The 21,445-nt window shown below is 42.8% G+C and overlaps 1 protein-coding gene across 1 annotated transcript in view; it reads right to left on the bottom strand.

The window, feature by feature from the left end:
• The window catches only part of LOC135548826 (long-chain-fatty-acid--CoA ligase 6-like), an 86,003-nt gene extending 73,518 nt beyond the window's left edge, over positions 1-12,485 (bottom strand). The window contains exon 1 of the mRNA XM_064978786.1: positions 12,341-12,485. The gene's annotated coding sequence lies outside the window, so the exon portion shown is untranslated. The remainder of the gene's footprint in view (positions 1-12,340) is intronic.
• Positions 12,486-21,445: the final 8,960 nt, after the last annotated feature.

Below are 21,445 nucleotides of genomic sequence, written 5' to 3'. Positions count from 1 at the left end.
GCTCTGGAGCAGGTTTTCATTAAGGCTATCTCTGTACTTTGCTCCATTCATCTTTGCCTCAATCCTGACTAGTCTCCCAGTCCCTGCAGCTGAAAAACATACCAAAAGCATGGTGCTAGGTTTTCTCCAGACAGGATTCTTGGCATTCATGCCAAAGAGTTCAATCTTGGTTTCATTAGACCAGAGAATCTTGTTTTCTCACGGGCTGTCATCTGAGGAGTGGCTTCAGCCTGGCCACTCTACCATAAAGGCCTGATTGGTGGAGTGCTGCAGAGATGGTTGTCCTTCTGGAAGGTTCTCCCATCTCCACAGAGGAACTCTGGAGCTCTGTCAGAGTGACCATCGGGTTCTTGGTTACATCCCTGACCAAGGCCGTTCTCCCCCGATTGCTCAGTTTGGTCAGGCGGCCAGCTCTAGGAAGAGTCTTGGTGGTTCCAAACTACTTCCATTTAAGAATGATGAAGTTAACTGTGTTCTTGGGGACCTTCAAGGCTGCAGAAATGTTTTGGTACCCTTCCCCAAACCTGTGCCTTGACGCCATCCTGTCGCAGAGCTCTATGGACAAATTCTTCGACCTCATGGATTAGTTTTTGCTCTGACATGCACTGTCAACTGTGGGACCTTATATAGACAGGTGTGTGCCTTTCCAAATAATACCCAACCAATTGAATTTATCACAGGTGTAGTCCAATCAAGTTCTAGAAACATCAATGGATGGATGATCAATGGAAACAGGATGCAGCTGAGCTCAATTTTGAGTCTCATAGCAAAGGGTATTTCTAAAAACCTGTTTTCACTTTGTCATTATGGGGTATTGTGTGTACAATAATGAGGAACATGCTTAATTGAATCCATTTTAGAATAAGGCTGCAACATAACAAAATGTGGAAAAAGGTCAAGGGATCGGAATACTTTCTGAATGCACTGTATGTTAAAGCAGCTTTACATAGACAGGATCACAGTATCGTTTTCAATAATTAAATTAGCAATTTCAAAAATTGGTTTCTCCATTGAATCCTATGGGAAATATTGATATCAAATTCTATGCATTTTTGTTAAAACGGCTGTCCATACATGCAGTGGAGTTGGTGTTAGAGGTATCAAAACTATACTTTTACAGTTTTTTTTCACAGTCCATACAGTTTCCCTTCATAACGTCATAATTTGACTTGACTTATACTTATAAATGGGGCCCTGAGTTTTTCCTGGTCATTTGAGTTCATTATATGGCTTCAAGCTGCATGTATGTTCAGCTGCTTCTCAATGAGTTGGGTCTTAGTTTCTAAATGTTCATGTGGCTTAGCTGATTCATGTCGGAAACATTCTCCCTAACTTGTCATCTTCTCGGGTACTGTACTCTGGGGCGGCAGGTAGCCTAGTGGTTAGAGCATTGGACTAGTCACTGAAAGGTTGCAAGATCAAATCCCTGAGCTGACAAGGTAAACATCTGTTCTGTCCCTGAATAAGGCAGTTCATCCACTGTGCCTAGGCCGTCATTGAAAATAAGAATGTATTCTTAATTGACTTGCCTTGTTAAATAAGGGTTAAAAAAAATCACAACTCCACCACTGTCTTTGAGAGGGAGATGCATTCCTATGGTTCAGTTTGCCCCTGAGGACAAGTCTCCCACACATTTTGTTTCAGCTTGTAGACTTTATTCTACATGGGAAGATATAAAATAAGCAACCCCTCAGCATTAGTAAATTGGTATGGAAACCAGTGTATGCAGTTGAGGATGGGCATATCCAATATACCCATGGCAAAGCAAGGAGGAAGTATGTATCCCTTTGATGTCACAAGACAACATTGCATTTTGGATTGTTAGACATTATACAACGGCTGGGTCCAATCCTGAATGCTGATGGGTTAAAACCGCATTCCAGCTAGTGTCTAATCGACAAGTTGCCACTGGCTAAATCTATGACGTTATAATGCCTATTTACTCTGTTTTATTTGACTGTGCAATCCACTGTCTCATCAGCCCAGCCAAGCAATTTATAAACTTGATCTCCACTATAAAAAGCATCTGGACATTATCTGACATTTCTTTTAGACTAACATTTAGCTACCAACAGCAGAGATTTGTATAAACCTTGTTGTCTGTCTCTCCGACTCTCGAAGCCTATGTTTGGAGGATATATTGGCACGGTTTGCCAGCCCTCAACTTCGTTTAGGGCTTAACAACACCTGTGCCAATATTGTATATTGATAGGATTGGTTTCTGAGCTTGAACTATTATGAATCATTTATTTTTAAAGTGACATGAGGGGTGCCATAAGGAAGCTGGGGAGGGGCTGAGTGCAGGGAAAACGGTCACGTGTGGCAGTACTGATAAGGGGCGGCAGGTAGCCTCGTGTTTAGAGCATTGGGCCAGTAACCAAAAGGTAGATAGATCAAATCACCGAGCTGACAAGGTACAAGGTGTCGTTCTGCCCCTGAACAAGGCAGTTAACCCACTGTTCCCTGGCTGTCATTGTAAATAAGAATTTGTACTTAACTGACTGGCCTCGTTAAATAAAGGTTAAATTAAGAAAAAGGGGAGGAACCGTTTAAGTCCCGTATCACTCAGCCCCCTGCCAATTAAAATGCAATGTTTAGTGATAAGGAGGAGATTCCTGGTATACTACCACAGGTCAAACTTTGTCTGATGCAGCTGTACAGACCCTCTGGGAATAATAAACTTAGCGTAAGCTTTCATAGAGTCCGCTCCAAACACCAGCTTCTATGGCATTATCACTTAATTATCATCTGTATACATAACCTTTACACGGCTTCATTTTTCATTTCAAGCATGTGTATTACAATAGACTTAATCCATGATCCATCCTGCCCATGCAAAGAACTAGTTAGCTCTGTCACAGTAGCTCATATGTAACCACAAACACACAAAGAGAGGGAGGTAGGAAAGGAGGGAGTGTACCAAAACCATGTGACAGATGAAAAACAGAGGTGCTTTCCAATCCGCACACACACTGTAGTGTACATATAATGTCTAACTGATACACAGGCTGTCCCATACGAACAGAATTTCCATGACAAAAAAAAGAACCCTCTAACCTATGTGACTGTATTTCTCATTGACCAAAGGGGCTATTCGTCATGTCTATAATGAGATCATTTTACTGTTATCATTAAGATGCTATCCAGCAAAGTGGTAGTCTGGTAGTCGGTTTCACCTGCAGTATCAGGTACAGATAAACAGTATCTAAGTTGATAATATAAGACATATTGTCAGGAATGAAAGTATACACCTTCATATTTTGTTGAAGACATACACTTTACCACTTTAAAGTGATGATGTATTACTTCTGAACAAGCAGAAGTTGAACATGAGTTGTTTTGACGGTTGTGAAATGAGACGGGCAACACAACCTCACCACAACACAGCAGCATGGGTAACTTCCTTTATCACGTGGAGAGAAAAGTCTGTTTGGTATTTCCAAAAACTTTCAGCCCTAATGACCCAGCATGGCTGTACATACTGACTCTCCACCCAGGGGTGAGTTTACGCTGCAACTCTGGTCTTCTGCCAACATTACCCAGAGAGAATGTAAATGATCTATGACTGTAAGAGCATAATGTGTTGACGTAAATGTTTTAGTATGTCTAGTACGGTAATATTGACTCCTACTGTCACATATCAAGCACACAAAGCATGTGACAGAAAGGGTGAGAGCTGGAATATTAACCACCCATGCCACTCATTAACAAACAAAACATATAGTCCTTATTGGGGGGGTAGGGGGGGTCAAGGATATCAGGGTGAAGACTCTCAATGACACCTTTAAAACAAACATAGTGAGCGACAGAAAAGGTGAGAAGTGTGTTCGTGTGTGTGTGTGTACGTGTGTATGTGCAGGTTCTGAATTGAATTAGCAAATATCTAATCTCAGAACGGGAACAAAACTGAGGGTGAGGTTGTTATTTGAACAATATCAACAATGGGATTTTGAATTGTATTTCAAAGTGATGAATTATCGTTTGTTCTCGCTCAATCAAAGCCAAGGGTTACCAAGGAAACAATAACTCAGATGTTTGATGATAATCAGAGATGATCAGAGACATCCAGATGGTACGTTTTTCTGCTCACCTGGGAAAAGAGCGAGGAGGAGGAAGGGGGATATGGCAATGTCCAATGCCTTTCATTTAAATTAAGTCAATTTTATTGGAAAGCCAGACTCGACAAACACACATTGGCTTTATCACCTGTCTTTGCACCAGATAGTGTGAAAAAGCCAACAGGATTAAAGTAGAGTAGGGAGCATTAGGACGATTTAGGGCAGTGATTCTGAATACCGATGCTCAGCAATGGGAATGCATTTATGAGTCATGGTCAAGACTCAGCTGATATGCATGCCTTTTGAACATATGTAAATGTGTTCCTATTAAACTCAGTTCTGTCTATGCAAACTCTGCTATTATAGATGAATTATTACACTATGGCCTATAATCAAATTGGATGGACATGTAGCAACGGAGGTGCCATAATCATTGTGGTATGGTGGTGATATTACTGTCGATGAGATGTTGCATGATCTTGTTGAACATAACACCATCCCCACCACTTCAAACCCCTCCCTTTAAATCCCTTCCTTTACCACTGAATCCCTCCTCAAACTAATAACATGTGATGTGTCAAGGCAAAATGATTGAAATGAATGCAAGGAATCACGACAAGGGCCAAACAAAACAACATAATAGAGCCCGGCTGGGGTAGGTTGATTTTCAGGTTTAGTTTCTGTGTTTACTGTGTCTTTAGACTTGACTTTGATGCTTTTGTTTGGCTTCGCTGGAAACCCTTCTCCGGGCAGGCACACACACTAACCCACTGGCAGCTACTCCTCCCAATGATGACTTAGGGTACTAATGCACTACAAAAAAACACAACAATGCACCCATGACACACAAGTATGAATACTGACTAACAGAATGATCTGACGTGATCTGATGTGGCACGGTTGTATGTGCGTCCCAACTGGCACCCTATTTAGGGCACTACTTTTGACTAGGGCCCTATAGCTGAGGAGGAAGAGATCCCTGAGTGACTCAGGCTCTAAGCCTCCCTATGTCTGTCTGCTGATTTACTAGAAATACCAGAGCTTCTCCGAAACACACAGAGACCAGGAATGCCTGGCATGACATCTACCATGTAGTGGAAGGGTGTGGGTTGATAAAAAAACAACAACGGATAAATCAAGGTACATTGCATCTGTTGGAATATTGTTAGTTAGCTAGATAGCTCATGGTTAGCTATACTACATTACACTAAATGACCAAAAGGGGACACCCCTTCAAATTTGTGGATTCGGCTATTTCAGCCACACCCGTTGCTGACAGGTATATAAAATCGAGCACATAGTCATGCAATCTCCATAGACAAACATTGACAGTAGAATGGCCTGTACTGAAGAGCTCAGTGACTTTCAACATGGCACCGTCATAGGATGCCACCTTTCCAAGAACTCAGTTCGTCAAATTCCTGCCCTGCTAGAGCTGCCCCGGTGAAATTTAAGTGCTGTTATTGTGATGTGGAAACGTCTAGGAGAAACAACGGCTCTGGCGCGAAATGGTAGGCCACACAAGCTCACAGAATGGGACCGCGGAGTGCTAAAGCGCCTGTCCTCGGTTGCAACACTCACTACCAAGTTCCAAACTGCCTCTGGATGCAACGTCAGCGCAAGAACTGTTTGTCGGGAGCTTAATGAAATTAGTTTCCGTGGCTGAGCAGCTGCACACAAGCCTAAGATCACCATGTGCAATGCCAAGTGTCGGCTTGTGTGGTGTAAAGCTCGCCGCCATTGGACTCCTGAGCAATGGAAACACTTTCTCTGGAGTGATGAATCACGCTTCACCAATTGGCAGTCCGATGGACAAATCTGGTTTTGGTGGATGCCAGGAGAACGCTACCTGCCCGAATGCATAGTGCCAACTGTAATGTTTGGTGGAGGAGGAATAATGGCCTGGGCTGTTTTTCATGGTTCGGGCTAGGCGCCTTAATTCCAGTGAAGGGGTTTGATTTTGTGCTTCCAACTTTGTGGCAACAGGCCCTTTCCTGTTTCAGCATGACAATGCCCCCATGCACAAAGCGAGGTCCATACAGAAATGGTTTGTCGAGATCGGTGGGAAAGAACTTGACTGGACAGAGCCCTGACCTCAACCCATCAAATACCTTTGGGATGAATTGTAATGCCGACTGTGAGCCTGGCCTAATTGCCCAAAACCAGTGCCTGACCTCACTACTGTCCTTGCAGCTGAATTGAAACAAGTCTGCGCACTAATGTTCCAACATCTAGTGGAACGCCTTCCCAGAAAATGTTTTACACAAATTTGGTTATATCCATGTTAGTGAGCGTTTCTTCTTTGACAAGATAATCCATCCACCTAATAGGTGTTGCATATCAAAAAGTTGATTAAATAGCATAATTACACAGGTGCACCTTGTGCCGGGGACAATAAATGGCCATTCCGGTTTCAACTGTACCGTGCAGATGGAAGACAGCGTGTATGAATTTGTGTGGGCGAGCGGTATGGTGATGTCAATGTTGTGAACAGAGTGCCCCATGGTGGCGGTGAAGTTATGGTATATGGGCAGGCATAAGCTATGGACAACGAACACAATCGTATTTTATCGATGGCAATTTGAATGCAAAGAGATACAGTGACGAGATCATGAGGCCCATTGTCGTGCCATTCATCCGCTGCCATCCCTCATGTTTCAGCATGATAATGCACAGCCCCATGTCGCAAGGATCTGTACACAATTCCTGGAAGCAGAAACATCCCAGTTCTTCCATGGCCTGCATACTCACCAGACATGTCACCCATTGAGCATGTTTGTGTGGCTCTGGATTGCCATGTATGACAGCGTTATCCAGTTCCCGCCAATATCCAGGCACTTCTCACAGAAGAGGAGTGGGACAACATTCCACAGGCCACAATCAACAGCCGTAACAACTCTATGGGAAGGAAGTGGTGGTCACACCAGATACTGATCCACGTCCTTACCTTTTTTTTAAAGGTATCAGACTCTGACCAACAGTCCAGTCATGTGAAATCAATAGATTTGAGCTGAATTAATTTTTTTCAATTGAGTGATTTCCTCATAAACTGTAACTCAGTAAAATCTTTGAAATTGTTGCATGTTGCTTTTATATTTTTGTTCATGGGCCATAAGCCAACAGGAAAATGCTCATCCAGAGGAAAAACGGAAAAAAATAAAAAATAAATAAATAAATAAATAAATAAAGAACATGGTTTTGAAGTTTCTGTCCTATACCGTATCTTGGAGTTAACAAAAGCTCATACACACTGTACCCCATAATGACAAAGCTAAAACAGTTTTTTAGACATAAAAACCGAAATACCTTATTTACATAAGTATTCACACGCTTTGCTATGTGACTCGAAATTGAGCTCAGGTGCAGCCTGTTTCCAGTGATAATCCTTGAGATGTTTCTACAACTTGGAGTCCACCTGAGGTAAATTCAATTGATGGACATGATTTGGATAGGAACACACCTGTCTATATAAGGTCCCATAGTTGACAGTGCATGTCAGAGCAAACACAAAGCCATGAGGTCAAAGGAATTGTCCGTAGATCTCCGAGACAGGATTATGTTGAGGCACAGATCTGGGGAAGGGTATCAAAACATTTCTGCAGCATTGAAGGTCCCCAAGAACACAGTGACCTCAATCATTCTTAAATGGAAAAGGTTTGGAACCACCAAGACTCTTCCTAGACCTGGCCGCCTGTCCAAACTGACCAATCGGGGGAGAAGGGCCTTGGTCAGGCAGTTGTTCAAGCACCCGATGGTCACTCTGACAGAGCTCCAGAGATGTGGAGATAGGCGAACCTTCCAGAAGGACAACCACCTCTGCAGCACTCCACCAATCAGGCCTTTATGGTAGAGTGGCCAGACGGAAGCCACTCCTCAGTAAAAGGCACATGACAGCCCACTTGGAGGATGCCAAAGGCACCTTAAGGACTTTCAGACTATGATAAATGAGATTCTCTGGTCTGATTAAACCGAGATTGAACTCTTTGGCCTGAATGCCAAGAGTCATATCTGGAGAAAACCTGGTGCCATCCCTTTGTTAAAGCATGATGGTGGGAGCATCATGCTGTGGGGATGTTTTTCTGCAGCAAGGACTGGGAGACTAGTCAGGATCGTTAAACAAATGAACAGAGCAAAGTACAGAGAGATCCTTGATGAAAACCTGCCAGGAAAATAGCTGTGCAGCGACGCTCTCCATCTAACCTGACAGAGCTTGAGAGGATCTGCAGAGAATAATGGCAGAAACTCCCCACATACAGGTGTGCCAAGCTCGTAGTGTCATACCCGAGAAGACTCAAGGCTGTAATCGCTGCCAAAGGTGCTTAAACAAAGTACTGGATAAAGGGTCTGAATACTTATGTAAATGTGATATTTCAGTTTTTTATTTGACACATTTACTAAAATGTATAAAAACCTGTTTTTGCTTTGTCTTGATGGGGTATTGTGTGGAGATTGATGAGGGGAAAAAAACAATCGTGTTCGTGAGAGTCTCCCCTTTCCATAGAGTGGTCATAATAGTTTTTAGGCTGTTCGAATGCTGTAGACGTTTTCGTGAGAAGACCCATTTTTAGGATGTCTCATGATCTGACACACACCTCTGTCGCTCGGCCATCTTCCACCACAGAGGTGGAAGGGCGACATAGGCGGATGCGATGGATTGAGACGCAGCCTATACAAAAAAAACGTTATATCTTTAAAAAAAAATTATGTTTCTTAGATTGACGCACATGTGCTTCAAGAGACTTTTAAGAAAAAAAAATGGATGAATAAGATAATTGGCTACAGAAGTTTTTTTTTACCAATCTTTATAGCTTTTTTCCAAAAACAAATCCCAAAACATACAGGAGGAGTTACAGGCTCGCTATAAGTGGCTAGCTTAAACCGCGTTCATGTGCTAGTCGGAACTAGGGAACTCGGCACATGCATAACGGCACATGCATAACTACAAGCAGTTAGCATGTCAGACATTTTGGAGTTAACCAGTTCCGACTAGCACGTGATTGGGGCATTAGTTAACGAACTAACTACCTTGGTCATGGCATGAATGATAAACCACGAAAAACACACCCCATTCTGTTTTAAAATTGAGAAAGAGGAGGAGTTGTACTGTTTGTCACGCCCTGGTCGTAGTATATTGTGTTTGTCTTTATTTATTTGGTCAGGACGGGGTGTGACATGGGTTTATTGTGGTGTGTTTTGTCTTGGGGTGTTGTTAGGTGTTGGGTGTGTGGCTTAGTGGGGGTATCTAGCATAGTCTATGGCTGTCTGGAGTGGTTCTCAATCAGAGGCAGGTGTTTATCGTTGTCTCTGATTGGGAACCATATTTAGGCAGCCATATTCTTTGAGTATTTTGTGGGTGATTGTTCCTGTCTCTGTGTTTGTTGTTCACCAGATAGGCTGTATAGGTTTCCACGTTTCTTTTGTATTGTTAGTTATTTCATGTCGAGTTCCCTTTCATTAAAGAACATGAATAACCACCACGCTGCATTTTGGTCCGCTTCTCCTTCGACAGACGAGAACTGTTACACTGTTTTGCTGCCCAAAGTGGATAATTTCCCCCAACCTTGTGGCAATTTAGCCAATGTTGCATATACACATTGCTAAACAACAAAAATAACTCTAGCTCTGCAGAGGGCAATTTCAACCCAGAAATTCCTACAATCACCTACAGTCTTTGGTCTCACATGCTTAAGTGTTGAAACATCAAAATCACGTGCAGAAACCAGAATAAGAGTTACAGTAGGAGCAGTGAAAGACAAAACCACAAATAAACTATTTTTGTATAAGCAAAATATTATACAAGGTATCCAAATTACAACCTTGAACTTTTCTTCACTCTCCCTCTGACTTGATAAATCTAAGGTTGAACTGAGAGTAACGAAATACAATCGTCAAACAGGATGCTGCTATAAAACAATCTCAGTGGACAAGCTCAGACATCTACAGTTGTTGTTGTCTGTAGCAGGCTGTGACTGCTGCTCTGAGCTGCAGGTCCGATTTCTTGTAAATCACGTGACTTTTCTGCAGTGTGGGCCTCTGGCCAGGGAGTGTCGCGACTGAGAAGAGGAGTGTCACCCCTGAGAGGAAGAGAGAAGCATTTACAGGAAACTATGGGCCCTCTCATGGGTCCACATCCATTACCTGTGCACACATGTTGAAATTGTCTAGGGCCTGGACAAATTAAGATGCCAAAAGTATCTTAAGGCTAAGTTCATCGTTAGAACCAACCACACCAATTGATATAATAAACCAAAGTCAGATAATTACTGCAATGACTGCGATTTACACTACACACAACATTGACAAATACCAGGTTACATAAGAACTAGGCTACATACCGGTAGCTGACTTGACACACGTACCAGAGAAATGCCCTTATCTCTGCATCAGCAGCATTACAACTGATTTTTTTGAAAGATTTGATCCTTAATGTGAATCTTAATGGGCATTTAAGCACTGTAGTTTGTTTTCTGTAGTTTAATTGTTTGAGGTGAATACTTGTAGTTAAGTAAAAATACTTTAAAGTACTACATAAGTAGTTTTTTGGGGTATTTGTACTTTACTTTTTACAATTTAGACACCCAAAAGTTCTTGTTAAATTTTAAATGCTTAGCAGGACAGAAAATGGACCAATTCACACACATATCAAGAGAACATCCCTGGTCATCCTTACTGCCCTTGATCTGGTGGACTCACTAAACACAAATGCTTTGTTAGTAAATGATGAGTGTGACCCTGGCTATCCGCAAAAAAAAAAAAAAACTATATTGTGACATTTTGTTTGCTTAATATAAGGAATTTTAAATCATTTGTACTTTTACCTTTGATATTTTAGCAACTACATTTACTTTTGATTGTTAAGTATATTTAAAACAAAATATTTGTAGACTTTTCTTCAAGTCGTTTTTTTTTACTCAAGTTTTACTTCACTTTTATTTGAGTCATTTTCTATTAATGCATCTTTACTTTTACTCAAGTATGACAATTTGATACTTTTTCCACCACAGCTCACAAGTCTGGGTGCATTGCGTTTTTTGACCAAGTTGGTCACAATTTCCTTGATCACTATCACTTTCATACAATAGAGAGAGAAAACATCTTGCTTGGCAGCATTCCACATCCAAAACACTATTAAAAAAAACACATCTCTTCTGGCTCTGTCATGAAAATAGCATGAGAGATCATCATCCTAACTTTGATACATTCAATCGCCTTTATTTAGGATTCAGCATGTTTAATACTAGAGAATGACCTGCATGCACAAAGGCCTACCAGTGCATTGAAGACAAGCGTGTCATTTCTAACTACCTTTAGGCTTAGTGACAAAACTCTTCACAATCATGCAAATACCTCACACATTGTTTCACATTGACAGTACTGTCATAGTAAAAACAATATGACACCTGGTTAAAAGATGAGTTTTTTTACCTTTATTGTTATAAACTGTGAGAGGAACGAGAGTTTCCTCGTCCCTGCATGAACCCGTTTTAGGTCAATCAATGTTTTTGCAGTATACTCTTGGCGACATCTTGTGGTCTTTTATCAAACTTTTGAAGTGTGAAGTGATGCATTTTTTTGTGCCAATAAAGCTTGTGTTGTGGTATCAATCACGTCACAAGGAAAGAAAGAGAAGCAGTGATGTAATCAATTCTTTGGAAATGTATAAAATGGCACCCGACACATTTCACTTAATTAAACACTACCAGTGACCAGTGCCTAGTGCTCCAATATACACAAACTCTGACGCCAAAGAGACATTAAAGAACAGAAATACAAATGTTCTTTAAAGATATTCGCATTTATCTGCAAATTGTACACACACAGGCACAGTGGCACGGACACACGTACGCAAGCACAGACACCCCCACACACACACATCTGTACATTCTAAAACAGAGGTCCATCAAAATTGATCAGTTATAAACAACCGGAATGAATCTATGCTGCTTACGTGGTACACAGCAATTCAAGGTATGGGTGGACGAGTTTCAAAAAGAGCATAGAAGCCTACGAGACAAGGGCGTTTAACCTTTCTTTACAGTTCCTCACTTCCACATTCTCACATAGCATTGTGGGTAACAGATTATATGAAACCATGGAGCAAGTCAATAAATGCTTTATTACCAATACACACATTTGAGTGTATTTAGTATGACATTCTTACATGAACAACATAAATACACAAATATGTGTTGACCAATCTTCTGTGAAAACATTGCTTTGGCAATCACTAAGGCCTAAGTAATAGCTGCATCATATCCTTGGACATCTACATGCAAACTCACCTTCAATGCAGTGAGAAGATCATATTCCATAGTAAAATGCATTTCAAAGAATACATCCATAAATATACAGAAAATATCCTTAACATAAATAAAGATTGAGGGACCCAAGGATAGCAGGCTTGCGCTGTGTTTTCATGGCAGTCAGTTTTACTTTCACTTTTTGTTGTGATCCGTTGGGGGGAGGGATCTGGCATGGAAACTCTTTGCTTCTATAAAACCAGCTGTATATTTGATCCGCTCAGGAAATGTAGATGTAAGGATATTAGTGATGATATTGCAAATTCAGTGCCTTCGGAAAGTAGTCAGACTCCTTGAAAGAATATGGATAAGAATAAGAGATAAAAGTAACAAGTAATTAAAGAGCAGCAGTAAAAAATAACAGTATTTACAGGGCGGTGCCGGTACAGAGTCAATGTGCTGGGGCCCCAGTTAGTTGAGGTAGTATGTACATGTAGGTAGAGTTAATTAAAGTGACTATGCATAGATGACAACAGAGAGCGGAAATGGTGTGGAGAGGGGAGGGCGGGTGCAATGCAAATTATCTGGATAGCCATTTGACTAGATGTTCAGGAGTCTTATGGCTTGGAGGTAAAAGCTGTTTAGAAGCCTCTTGGACCTAGACTTGGCGCTCCGGTACCGCTTGCCATGTGTTAGCAGGGAGTATAGTCTATGACTAGGGAGGCTGGAGTCTATGACAGTTTTTAGGGCCTTCCTCTGACACTGCCTGGTATAGAGGTCCTGGATGGTAGGAAGCTTGGCCCCAGTGATGTACTGAGCTGTTCGCACTAGCCTCTGTAGTGCCTTGCGGTCGGTGGCCGAGCAGTTGCCATATCAAGCAGTGATGCACCATGCTCTCGATGGTGCAGCTGTAGAACCTTTTGAGGATCTGAGTACCCATGCCAAATCTTTTCAGTCTCCTGATGGGGAATATGTTTTGTCGTGCCGCTTCATGACTGTCATGGTGTGCTTGGACCGTGTTAGTTTGTTGGTGATGTGGATGCCAAGGAACTTGAAGCTCTCAACCTGCTCCACTGCAGCCCCATCGATGAGAATGGGGCGGGCATGCTCGGTCCTCTTTTTTCCTGTAAACCACAATCATCTTTGTCTTGATCACGTTGAGGGATAGGTTGTTGTCCTGGCACCACATGGCCAGATCTCTGACCTCCTCCCTATAGGCTGTCTCATTGTTGTCGGTGATCAGGCCTACCACTGTTGTGTCATCGGCAAATTTAATGAGGGTGTTGGAGGCGTGCCCGGCCGTGCAGTCATGAGTGAACAGGGAGTACAGGAGGGGGGGCTGAGCACGGCGGATGTGTTGTTATCTACCCTTCCCACCTGGGGGTGGCCGGTCAGGAAGTCCAGGATCCAGTTGCAGAGGAAGGTGTTTAGTCCCAGGGTCCTTAGCTTATTGATGAGCTTTGAGGGCACTATGGTGTTGAATGCTGAGTTGTAGTCAATGAATAGCATTCTCACATAGGTGTTCCTTTTGTCCAGGTGGGAAAGGGCAGTGTGGAGTGCATCTGTGGATCTGTTGGGGCGACATGCAAATTGGAGTGGGTCTAGGGCTTCTGGGATGATGGTGTAGATGTGAGACATGACCAGCCTTTCAAAGTACTTCATGGCTACAGACGTGAGTGCTACAGGTCGGTAGTCATTTAGGCAGGTTACCTTAGTGTTCTTGGGCACAGGCACTACGATGGTCTGCTTAAAACATGTTGGTATTACAGACTCGGACAGGGAGAGGTTGAAAATGTCAGTTGCTAGTTGGTCAGCGCATGCTCTCAGTACACGTCCGGGTAATCCATCTGGCCCTGCGGCCTTGTGAATGTTGACCTGTCTAAAGATCTTACTCACATCGGCCGCGGAGAGCGTGTTCATACAATCTTCCGGTACAGCTGGTGCTCTCATGCCTGTTTCAGTGTTATTTGCCTCGAAGCGAGCATAGAAGTGGTTTAGCTCGTCTGGTAGGCTCGTGTCACTGGGTAGCGCTCGGCTGTTCTTCCCTTTGTAGTCTGTAATGTTTTGCAGGCCCTGCTACATCCGTTGAGTGTCAGAGCCGGTGTAGTACGATTCGATATTAGTCCTGTATTGACGCTTTGCCTGTTTTATGGTTCGTCGGAGGGCATAGCGGGATTTGTTATAAGCTTCTGAGTCCTAGCCTTTAGCTCAGTGCGGATGCTGCCTGTAATCCATGGCTTCTGGTTGGGGTATGTACGTACTGTCACTGTGGGGATGACGTCATCGAAGCCAATGATAGATGTGGTGTACTCCTCAATGCCATTGGAGGAACCCTGGAACATATTCCAGTCTGTGCTTGCAAAACAGTCCTGTATCTGATCACTTTTTTATTAATCTAGTCACTGGTGCTTCCTGCTTTAATTTTTTGCCTATAAGCAGGAATCAGGAGGATGAAATTATGGTCAGATTTGCTAAATGGAGGGCAAGGCAGAGCTTTGTATGCATCTCTGTGTGTGGAGTTTAGGTGGTCCAGAGTTATTTTCCCTCTGGTTGCACATTTAACATGCTGATAGAAATTTGGCAAAGCTGATTTAAGTTTCTCATTCAATGCTATCTTAGTGCCAGCCTCTGAATGCAGTGGTATGTAAACAGCTACAAAGAATATAGATGAAAACTCTCTCGGTAGGTAACGGGGTCTGCAGCTTATCATGAGGAACTCTACCTCAGACGAGCAATAGCTTGAGACTTCCTTAGATATCGTGCACCAGCTGTTGTTTACAAAAATACATAGCCCGCCGCCCCTTGTCTTACCAGACGCCACTGTTCTATCCTGCCGGTACATCGTAAGATGTTACAGTTTTTAATGTCCTGTTGGTAGTTTAATCTTCCCAATAATTTGTCCATTTTATTGTCCAAAGATTGCATGTTTGCTAGCAGAATTGAGGGGAGAGTGGGTTTATTCAATTGCCCTCCGGCCTCTCTTTCTCTGCCTCCTCTTCACACTGATCACTGGGGTCGGGGCCTGTTCCCAAGGGAGCCGTATGTCCTCCGCCTCGGGCTCGTCGGAGTCATGAAAGAAGAAAAAGGATTCTACAAGTCCGTGGTGAGTAATCGCAGTCCTGATTTCTAGAAGTTCTTTTAGGTCATAAGAGGCGGTAGCGGCAATATTATGTACAAAAATAGTAAAGAAATAAGTTACAAACAATGCATATAAACAAACAAAAAAACACAATCGGTTGGGGGGTGCGTAAAATGACTGCCTTCTGCTTCGGTGCCATTTTACAGTGCCCATTCAGAGGGTGAGTGGGGTTTGGTAGTTGTTGCCAGCCACACCAATTTGAGTGTGTCAAGAACTGCAACACTGCTGGGTTTTTCAAGCTCAACAGTTGCCTGTGTGTGTCAAAAATGGTCCACCACCCAAAGGACATCCAGTCAACCACAACAGTCAGAAGCAATGGAGTCAACATGGGCCAGCATCTCTGTGGAACGCTTTCGACACCTTGTAGTCCATACCCCGACAAATTGAGGCTGCTTTGAGGGCAAAAGGGGGTGCAACTCAATAGTAGGAAGATGTTCCTAGTGTTTTGTACACTCAGTGTATATGAACAATGACATATGAGATATAAATAAAAACATGTTCATTAAAAACCTTTATTATGTACAGTGTCTTGTGGGAAGTAACAACGTGAGTCAGTTAAAATCTTTGTTCTTTTTCTACAATGCGATTGTTACTTGTATTTGCAGTTCTTCTTATTTCCGAACCTATTGCAAAATAAGAGACGTATAAGTGTAGCACATTATACAACATACAGTGGGGAGAACAAGTATTTGATACACTGCGGATTTTGCAGGTTTTCCTACTTACAAAGCATGTAGAGGTCTCTAATTTTTATCATATGTACACTTCAACTGTGAGAGACGGAATATAAAAACAAAAATCCAGAAAATCACATTGTTTGATTTTTAAGTAATTAATTTGCATGACATAAGTATTTGATCACCTACCAACCAGTAAGAATTCCGGCTCTCACAGTCCTGTTAGTTTTTCTTTAAGAAGCCCTCCTGTTCTCCACTCATTACCTGTATTAACTGCACCTGTTTGAACTCGTTACATGTATAAAAGACATATGTCCACACACTCAATTAAACCGACTCCAATCTCTCCACAATGGTCAAGACCAGAGAGCTGTGTAAGGACATCAGGGATAAAATTGTAGACCGGCACAAGGCTGGGATGGGCTACAGGACAATAGGCAAGCAGCTTGGTGAGAAGGCAACAACTGTTGGCGCAATTTTTAGAAAATGGAAGAAGTTCAAGATGACGGTCAATCACACTCGGTTTGAGTTTATTTGAGTTTATTTTTACAGGGACAGTGCACATTAATCAACGTTTCAGTAAAAGTGCCGGTTTTAGCCAGCCGGCTGATTTTCAACCGCAGTCCCTGGGCAGGTTATTAAAAACAATTACAATATAGACAATAGCAACATAGAACAAGCAAGACATAGCAACATAGGACAAGCAAGACATAGCATACAGACAGAGCAACATAGGACAAGCAAGACGTAGCACACAGACAGAGCAACATAGAACAAAAAGCAGCAAGACAAAATTCATAAAAGCAACAAAGTGTTTCCACACCTCACAAGCTACAGACAACAGACAACATGGAAAGCGGCAACACACAGCTAGGGACCATGTTCACGAATCTGATTGACCTTTAGCCATGTCTTCAAGCATTTTGTGAAAGTGTGATATGTGGTGCAGTTATGTGTGTCTGATGGCAGTGTATTCCAGACATGGGAAGCTCTCACAGAGAATGCAGATTTACTAAAGGTGCTTTTCCTTAGGGGAACTATACAGTCACCTCTCATGGCAGACCTTGTGGATCTGCTGCCATATGTCTGGGTTTTCTGTTTAACAAAAATATTGAGTGGAGGGGGAGCCAGGCCTTTAAGGATCTTGGATACAAGACATGCGTCGGTGTATTGCACAAGATTTTCTCAACTCAAGAGCTCATGCTTTCTAAGGATGTGACAATGATGATGGCTATTGGGCTTCCTATCAAGCACTTTGAGAGCCTGTTTGTAGACAGACTGAATAGGTTTTAATGTTGTACAGCAAGCTTGGGTCCAACTAGTCAAGCAGTATGTTAAGTGGGGGAGTATCATAGAGTTGAAGTACAGTTTTGCTACCTCTGTAGTCAAACAATTTCGTATAAATCGGAAATTAGCTAGGTTGAATTTAGTTATTTGAATTACCTTTTTCACATGCTTTTTAAAAGAGAGGTTGGAATCAAGTATGATGCCAAGGTACTTAAAATCAGATACCACCTGGAGCTTCTCCCCTGACACATAGACATCTGGCTCAGTAGCATCTGTTGCCCTCTTTGTGAAGAACATGCAAACAGTTGTTTTCACATTGAGATGCAAACACGAGTCACTGAGCCACTTTGTAACCTGGACCGTTACAGTAAGTGAGTTCTTGTGCAGCTTGTTGTTTGCTCTTTGCATGCACATATATCACTGTATCATCTGCATACATTTGAACCTCAGACCCAGTACAGACAGAAGGCAGATCATTAATGTACAGGCTGAACAGAAGGGGCCCCAGTATTGACCCTTGGGGCACACCCACATCATAGCTACGAGTGGGTGACAGCTCATTGCTCACTCTGACACACTGAGTTCTGCCTTCAAGGTATGATTTCATCCATCTCAAGGCATCAGGGGAAAATTTGAACTTGGACAATTTTGTGATGAGAATCTCATGGTTAACAGTATCAAAAGCCTTCCTTAGGTCCAGAAACACAGCCCCAACAGCACCCCCTTTGTCCATCTTGGACTTCACATTTTCCAGAAGAAAGCAGTTGGCCGTTTCTGTGGAGTGTTTCGCTCTGAAGCCAAACTGCATGGAGTGTAATGTGAAGGGGCTGTTGTTGAGGTGGGCAATCAGTTGTTCTGTTACACACTTTTCAACAACCTTTGACACCACAGGTAGTATACTAATGGGCCTGTAGTTACTCCCGTCAGCAGGGTAGCTTGATTTAAAGATTGCCGTTATTATGGCCGACTTCCTTACCCTTGGAAACGCACCGAGACCAATAGATGTGTTGGTGACCTTAGTAATGGGGCCAATGAGTGACTCTTTGTAGTTTTTAAGAAAGGTAGAGTCCATCCCAAACACATCTTTGGTTTTAGAGTTCTTTAGTGAGCTAATCACCTTGTTCACCTTTGACTCAGAAACCTCCCTTATGATGAAGACAGGTTGAGTGTCATTCACTAGCACTGAGCCCAAGAAACCAGTGGAGGGGTTCTGTGTCAGTACCCTGACAGAGTCAATAAAGTAGGAATTGAAGGCTATTTCTATTTCGACTGCATCCTGTGTTAGATTGTTATTCACCATGATTTCTAGTCTTTTTGCAGTGTTACTATGGTCTTAACCTGTTAACTTTTTTAGATTCTCCCATATCAATTTAGAATTTCCCTTTGCTTCACCAATTATGTTAATAAAAAAGTTTGCCTTGGCCTGTCTGATTTCTTTCATCACCTTATTTCTCAACATGGTAAACCTACGTCTGTCATGCTCTAATTTAGATTTTAGGGCTATTTTTAGAGCATAATCTCGTTCTTTCATCAATTTCCAGATTTCTCCATTTAGCCAAGGAAGAGTGCTCTTTTGGCCAGGTTTCGATTTGATTTTCTTTAGGAAGCCATTTATTGTAGTCTGGATTGTGGATAGAAAAACCTGACTATCAGCTTCCACGTCTGTATAGGACAAGAGATCATTCCAGTTTATTCCCTTAATTGCTTTTTTCAAAATAGTTTAATTCACTCTTAGGTATTCTGAGTTGATCCGGCTTTCTAACAGTAGAGAGGTTAAACCTGCTCTTAGACAGCCTTCTGGCTATAAGTGTCAGATTATGATCAGACAGCCCAGTAACCATATTGAATGATTTAGTCACTCTCTCTGGTTTATTACTGAACACCAAATCAATCTGTGTTTTAGAGCAACAAGTCACCCTGGTTGGCCCTTTAACTAGCTGTGTAAGGTCAAAAGTATTAGTGGTCTGTTTGAGGGTTTTCCTACAACACTTGTCTTCATAATTAATGTTAAAATCTCCCATTAAGATGACCTCTTTCCCAAAATCACATTCCCTAAGCATGGTATTAAACTGATCAAAAAACACACTTTTGGTGGAAGGTGGCCTATACATTCCAATGAGGGTAAAAGACATTTGGGGAGACAGTGTAACGTTCAGGCCGATACATTCTAGTTCATTATCACATGACCACTCAATTTGTTTACATCGGATATGTTCTTTAATGTAAATCATCACACCCCCTCCTCTTCCTTCAATCCTGTCTCTCCTGAAAACATTGTAGCCAGGCACAATCAAAGCAGCATATGGAGAGTGTTTATGGAGCCATGTCTCTGAGAGGCAGAGAAAGTCAAGGTTGGAGTCTGTGAGTAGATGTTGAATTTGATCACTTTTTGGAATGACACTACGAATGTTCAAGTGCCCCCCTAGTAGTCCCTTGGGCTTAGCTCGTGGGTCCCAGATGACTCGAGAGTGATTGACACATTGAACAAAGTTAAATTTTCTGTGTTTTCTGACGGCTGGGTTTAGGCCGTTTTGTTTCGTTTTGATTAGGGGCAGTTCGGTAGCGCAATTAACAATCCCTCCCGCCTGCACTGGATGCGGGGAACTAATTAAAATAGCTTGCGTACCAGAAGCAGAGACAGGGATCGCATATAGCGACTCTGGTATGTTTGAAGACTCAAAATCTATCCTGGAGTCGGGTGAGTCGAGAGAAACCATAGGACCATAGCACTCACCCACCTCCACAGAGGCGACGACCAGTGGACGACCAGTGGACGAGGCCATCCACCGCTCTCCACTCCGGTGCGTATCACTGGCTCGGTGATATTGGGCCCAGGATTGAGTTGTACATCCCCGGAGAGCAGGAGGGTAGTGAACAGGTAGTTTAACAGTTTCCGATAAATGTTGGACTTGTGTTTGTTACGCCTAAGCGGTTCAGTAGAATAAGGAGCGAGGTAGACTTGGCCATTATTCAGAACATTATGGTATGCTGTGTACTGTCCGCTCCCGTGGAACGGTGAACCAATGTGTTTGGTGTTGATATTCTCCGGTAGTAGACTGATTGTGTCATCCCAGCAAGGGCGCACTGAGATTATCAGTAGAGCAGCTACATAGCTGACAATCATGGCAGAGTACTGGAGATAAAACACATAATTGCGCTTTAACTCTTTGCATGAGTTACTTAGCTGGGATTGGCGTACACCTGATGGTTTAGATAAAATTACAGCATTCGAATGAGAAGCGGCACCTGCCGCACCACCCTGTCTTCCGTCCTCCATTTTTCAGAGTACTGCTAGATAAAACACATAATTGCGCTTTAACTCTTTGCATGAGTTACTTAGCTGGGATCGGCGTACACCTGATGGTTTAGATAAAATTACAGCATTCGAATGAGAAGCGGCACCTGCCGCACCACCCTGTCTTCCGTCCGCCATTTTTCCGAGGTTCGGAATAGCCTCCACCGGGGCTCCATGCAAGATCTCACCTCGTGGGGCATCAATGATCATGAGGAAGGTGAGGGATCAGCCCAGAACTTCACGGCAGGACCTGGTCAATGACCTGAAGAGAGCTGGGACCACAGTCTCAAAGAAAACCATTAGTAACACACTATGCCGTCATGGATTAAAATCCTGCAACGCACGCAAGGTCCCCCTGCTCAAGCCAGCGCATGTCCAGGCCCGTCTGAAGTTTGCCAATGACCATGTGGATGATCCAGAGGAGGAATGGGAGAAGGTCATGTGGTCTGATGAGACAAAAATAGAGCTTTTTGGTCTAAACTCCACTCGCCGTGTTTGGAGGAAGAAGAAGGATGAATACAACCCCATGAACACCATCCCAACCGTGAAGCATGGAGATGGAAACATCATTATTTGGGGATGATTTTCTGCAAAGGGGATAGGACGACTGCACCGTATTGAGGGGAGGATGGGTGGGGCCATGTATCGCGAGATCTTGGCCAACAACCTCCTTCCCTCAGTAAGAGCATTGAAGATGGGTCGTGGCTGGGTCTTCCAGCATGACAACGACCCAAAACACACAGCCAGGG

Source organism: Oncorhynchus masou, chromosome 11 (assembly GCF_036934945.1).
Source record: "Oncorhynchus masou masou isolate Uvic2021 chromosome 11, UVic_Omas_1.1, whole genome shotgun sequence".
NCBI lineage: Eukaryota > Metazoa > Chordata > Actinopteri > Salmoniformes > Salmonidae > Oncorhynchus > Oncorhynchus masou.
This window is presented reverse-complemented; position numbering and strand designations above follow the sequence as displayed.